The sequence below is a fragment of the Grammomys surdaster genome, unplaced genomic scaffold (assembly GCF_004785775.1).
Source record: "Grammomys surdaster isolate TR1022 unplaced genomic scaffold, NIH_TR_1.0 126198, whole genome shotgun sequence".
Classification (NCBI taxonomy): Eukaryota; Metazoa; Chordata; class Mammalia; order Rodentia; family Muridae; genus Grammomys; species Grammomys surdaster.
This window is the reverse complement of record NW_021621003.1, coordinates 5679953-5685952: the sequence shown is the minus strand read 5'-3', so window position 1 is coordinate 5685952 and position 6000 is coordinate 5679953.

Here is a 6000-nt window from a genome sequence, read left to right as displayed (position 1 = left end):
GTTGTGTTCTCTTGTAATTCTTTAAGGGATTTTTGTGTTTCCTCTTTAAGGGCTTCTAAATGTTTCTCTGTGTTCTCCTCAAATTCTTTGAGAGTGTTATTTATGTCCTTCTTAAAGTCCTCTATCATCATCATTAGAAGTGAGTTTAAATCTGAATCTTGCTTTCCTGGTGATATGGGGAACTCAGGACTTTCTAGAGTGGGAGAACTAGGTTCTAAAGATGCCAAGTACCCTGGGTTGCTGATGCTTATATTCTTGTGCTTGCCTTTCTATCGACATCTGGATCTCCTGAGTGCTACCTGCCCTGTCTCTGACTCGAGCCTGTCTTTCCTATTATCTTGGTTGTTTCAGAACTGTGTGGGGGTGGGTGTTACTACTGGGGTTGAAGCTGGGGCCCAAGATCTGCTCCGTGCCCAGGCGCAGACCGGAAGGAACCAGTTCTCCGGGCCTGGAGTGAGTTCCTGGGTCTCAGTGGGTCCCAGTTATTCCCTGTTTGGGGCGGGTGTAGCTGTCTTTTTACCTAAGATGCTGCTCAGGTTAGAGCTCCTGGGAGCCCCGCTTCCTCTGGGATTTGTGAGATTAGGTGCAGAGCTGATGCAGGGGATCTGCTCAAAGCTCGGGCCCAGACCAGAAGGAGAGATGCATTTTCAAAGGAAAGATCCCGCCCTTTCCCACCACACACATGCACTCGTGTTCTTTGATGTTGACTTAACAACATGCATTACTTGGCATCTGCCTGCTGTCTGATTATCGGTCTCTATCTAGCGTTGCTTTCTTTTCTTAATGCTAAAGAAAGGCACCGATTGCAAACATCATAGGAGTAAGCACAGAAACGCTGGATCCAGCCAGCTCCTGGCCTGAGCCTCTGTCAGGAGGATGCGGTGGGCTTTGGCTCCGTTCCTGTTTCATTCGGGCCCCGTGGGAGGATCTTCTCTAGCTCTCCCTCTTTAATAAGCCAGTCACATTTTAGACAGCGCTCACGGTGACAGAGGGAATTAGAGCTGGGTCAGCTCCAATCCACAAATTGCAAATAATTTGCCAAGGGAAATCCCTTTCCCTTTGGTTCTGCCCCAAATCTACATTCTCTTCTATTTAGAATCAGGAGAGTCAGGCAGAATCGATTTCAATGAAGGGGCCTTTGGGTTCCCGACCCTTCCTCAGGGAGAACGCCCACTGGAGCTGGAAAACTGCATCCCTGCCCTAGGTTACAGGTGGATGGTGTCTGGTGACCTCAAGCACAGTTGTACTCACTATGAGCCCACTGTGTGAAGAATTAGAATGAGGCCCCAAGTTCCCATGTGATCTCAACCAAGACACTCCTGACTGTAAGACTGAGAGAAGACTGCTGACTCATTTGTCTTACTGAGTGGCTAAACAGAGCCTAGTATGGTGGCCCATGCCTTCAGTCTCAGCACTCAGAAGGCAGAGGCAGGTGCAGCTAGGAGTTCAAGACCAATCTAGTGTACAAGAGTGAGTTTCAGGACAGACAGGGCTACACAGAGAAATCTTGTCTTGGAAAGAAAAAAAAGTTGTCAAATCAAATGAAAGAAAACAGACTAACAGGTATCACATTGGCAAAGGATGGTGGCCACTGCTTGCCAGCAACCCTCCTCAAAGATGAAAACACTAAGCAGCCCCTCTTCAGCTCCCAGCACACCTTCCTCTCTAGCTACACTCCCTGGCTCAAACCCTTAGTGTCTAAATTTCTACTACACGGACTGCTGTGATCACCCTCACACCTTCCCACTCTCAGCAACAGCACCCAAGTGGTCTATAATCAGGCTCCTTCGGTTGTGGGTGGCAGGATCATCACAATTGCCTAAGAAGAGCCCAGAAGCAGGTCTACTGTACACCCAGCTGTCTCCCTGTGCTCCCTCAAGCTCTTTGCATGCCCTGTTCTCCGTGCTTCCCTCTGTAGCATCCAGATACTGTCAGCTCTGACCAGGCCAGCAATTACAGGAAAAGGGCAATGACAGTCCCAGAAAAAGTGCCTGGCAGTGTTCATGGACCACGGCCTCACAAGCTAGGCTTGGAGTAGAGTCATTATGGTCACGTGGGCAGAACAGGTGTCCCAAAGGAAATAGAACTCCTTGCCAGGCTTAGAACCCCATGATGCTCTGCTTCGAGGTACTACATCAGACACATCCTCCTTCAAGCCTCTACAGCTTCTGGCCCTGCCTTGCTGATCTTCCCAATTCACCAGGACTCTCTTCCCTTTCACTGATGTGTGACGCTCTGCGTCCTAACATCTTTGCTTATGGTTTAATCCTCTCAGAATTCTCATAGACCTTTGATGAGAAAAATAACTGATACAAAACAACTCTTTTGAGCAACTTCATCTCACTCCTCTTTGGAGGCCAGTCCGAAGTCCGTGCTGCCTTTGACTTTACCCTTTCACTTCCAAGCAAATGGTATTTTGCAGTATTTGAGGTGCTGTGTCAGAGTCGACAGCATGGAGCTTGTGGGTTAGTGGATAAAAATAAAAGTCAATCGCCTGTTACCAAGAACACAGGAAGCTGGAAAGAGAGCAGAGGTGGATTCTGGACCAGAGGAGTTGATGTTGGCATTAATAACCTACCATATGAGAATCTTTTCTCTCTGCGAAACTATAACCATCTCAGGAGTCAGGAATACCCCTTGTGGAAACTTCTTTTTACTCCTCCATCCTTAAGGCCACTGAGAATGAAGTTCTCCACACAGAACAATAGTCTGAAGCTGAGTGGACTCGGCCTCCTCGCCTGACCTGTGTGAGTGAGATCCATACTCCCATACCATGCCCCTCTGTCACTAAGATCATGGGCTGATTGTCCTCTATTCTGCCTATGTGTGACTATTCAAAGTTAGCTATAAATTAACTAGATTTTAGTAATATTAAATTTTCAGCTCCTCACATAAGCTAATCACATGTTAAGTGTCCAATAGCCACATTCAGACAGCAGCTTCTGTAATAAATGGCACAGATACAGACTATTTCTGTCATGGCAGAGAGTCATGTCATATGCTATTCTGTAGCAATGGTAGCTTGATTTCCAACCCCAAACAACTGACTGAGCATACTTTATTCTTGTACTCAAAATTTGACAGTGTATTTAAAAAAATAAGAAGAGAAAGTCAATATTCATTCATGGGTGGAAACTATTTAGAAACCAATCTTCATCTGTACTGAACATGTCATGATTTTCTTTCTTGTCTTTATTCCCTAAATAATACAGTATAGTGACTCTTAGCATTAATATGAGGTTAGGTATTATAGGTGTCTTCCAAGGAACAACTATACTGTAATAATCCATAATTGGTATACTTGGCCATAGGTCATGGCAAGCCATATAGGCTGCAGATTATGTCATTCCTGGAAATCTCTAAGCCATGTATTGTCACCTGCCTGTCACTTAGTAAAGTACAATGATAATAACCATGACAACAGCAATAGCAGTAACAAGAAAGCAAACACAAATTAAGCACTTAACTGGACATGAGGCATGACGCCCAGCATTTTGTACATAATATGCCAGATAATTCCCATAATAATTCAAAAAGCATCATCTGTCTCCTGAAGCAGATACCTTTTGTGCCTAACACATGCATGACCCACTTCTGACTTCAGAAGCAGCTGCAGCAGAGTGTTCTCAGCAGGCTATGGCTTCCCAGAGGAAACTGGTGCCCTCCCTGTCCCCTCTACCCCTCCTCTTGCTACCTCTCCGCTGAGGCAGCTCTCAGCCAATAAAGGAGGAAGAGTCTGAGACAGTGTCTGATGCTCCGCCCTCCAAAGGGATCATTCTGGGTGTGGTTTCTACAGTTGACCTGAGAGTTCCTAACTGGCTTGTCCCAGTCATCTCCAATAGTAACCAGCTCAATAACGCACTTCACTGACTCCTGCTCCTTCAATCGGCCTCCTTTTCTCATTAAAGCTTTTAAAATTTATTTCTATCTTTAATTGTGTGTGTATGTATGTATGTATGTATGTATGTATGTATGTATGTATTCAGATCCTCCTAGAGGCCCCTTTGGGGTGTTGACTGTCCTGGAGCTGGAGTTACAGACAGTTGTGAGCTGTCTAACATAGGTGTTGGGAATGGAAACTGCATCCTCTGTAGAATAGTGTTCCTGAAGACTGAGAGCGTCCCTCCAGCCCCATGCCTCCTTTCCTCTTACTACATTTTTGCCTGCTGTGGTCATTCTCAGCACTTCCTCCCACTAAGCTCCTTATGGTCAACCCACTGACCCAAGCCTTGACCTAGCAAGAACCCAAACAAATTCATCCTGTTTTCGTAGATAAAGAATGTGAGGTTTCAAAAGATTGGCATTCTCCCAAATAGCAGATGAACGACGCCTATGTGGATTCATCTTGATTTCAAAGACTTTGTTCGTAATTACTATCCTAGAGTGCAAATTGGGATGCAAGTTCAAAAGAGGGAGGGTTTTAAGGGGAGTTCTGACTGTGTATATAAGATACACAGTTTGTGAGCATCAAGCCTCTTGATTACCTCCCTGGCATGAAGACTTTAGTATTGTAAGTCAATATCTAACCCCTTCTTCACTGGGCTGATGTGGTGCCTAGACAGTGTCAGCAGAAGCTATCAGGTTTACCTTACACAGGGAATATTTCCTGGCATCATGGAGCCTGTGCCAGGAGAATCAATATTGATTACATCAAGGATGGTCCAAGGTGTGATTATTTCTTTAAGACTTTCAGGAGGAGAGAAAGAATTCTTCCTCTTTCAACTACTGTTCTAACAACAGATGCTGTGTCAACTAAGCCCAGCAACTATCAGTGGGTCAGAAGCAGAGACATCCCATTGGCAATGGAGGCTTCTGGGGCCTTTTCTCCTCAATCCATGATTTGAGCAAAGTTTAGGAAGAAAAGCAAGACCAGTATCCTTACCCATATAGCTGTAATCCTATCAGAGTCAGAGAAAGGTAAGACAAGGGTGCTCATCTCCACCCCAGTCCCCATCCGTCTTGGTTCAAATGCCAGGAACATGTGAAAGCCCACACAAACTTGGATCTGAATCACAGCACTGATCAACAGATGCCACTGCACATGTGTGCATCCCTCCACATACACACATACAAGGGAAAGCTGTCCCAGAAGGCTTGCGAAAGCAAATCAGCGTTCTCAGATGGGATCTAGCACAGTGTACTGGCACATCCCACCACTAAAATGTCACTGGCCCCATCTGTAGGTGATTTGTGTTTATTTTTATAATGGCGTTTCTCACAGAGTGCTCCAGGAGCTCTATCAGGTCCCTTCCGGGGGATCTCCAAGGTGAGGCTGAATTAGTAGTAGTTCTGGAGTATTGCTTTTCCTTTCATCACCTCACAGAGTGAGACGTTTGAGAAGCTACAGGATACAGATGCCACAGAAGACTGAATGCAGGCTCAATATGAGACTCTAGCTGCCTAGTTTCTAATAAACCACACATCAAAAAGACCTGCAAAATTATGAAATGAGGTTCATCTTCTTACCATAGCTTTGTCCTGAAAAATAGAATTTTTCATAAAAATATGCTAACATGAAATGGTTTGCTGTTGTTATTTTCAATGAGTTAGCACACATAATTTGTGTTCAGTTGTTGCCTGTGTGTTTTTAAGTCTCACCTGGTAGTCTGCTATGTAACTAAAAGTGACTTCACGTTCAAGGCTATCCTCTCACTTCAGCTAAGGGTTAGCATTACAGGTACAAGTCATCCTGTCTGGTAAATATAAATATTTCAAAATATATTGGTTTAGTCTCTAATTTGATGAGTGGTGATAAGTAAAACTCACATAAGCCAAAGTCCTAATCATGTGAGCCGATTACTGGTGGTAATTTAAAAATATGACAGAGACATGAAGCGTGAGGAGAGCTGCTTGCTATTCAGGGAATGTCTTCTCATCTAGCTCTGTTTTGTGGATGAAAATTTAAGCATCATTCAAAGTACTTGAACTGTTGAGAGGAAGAGTCACAAGCAGATGTAAGTAGAAAGAGAAGATTAAAACAAAAACCAGAATGTGGTGGCT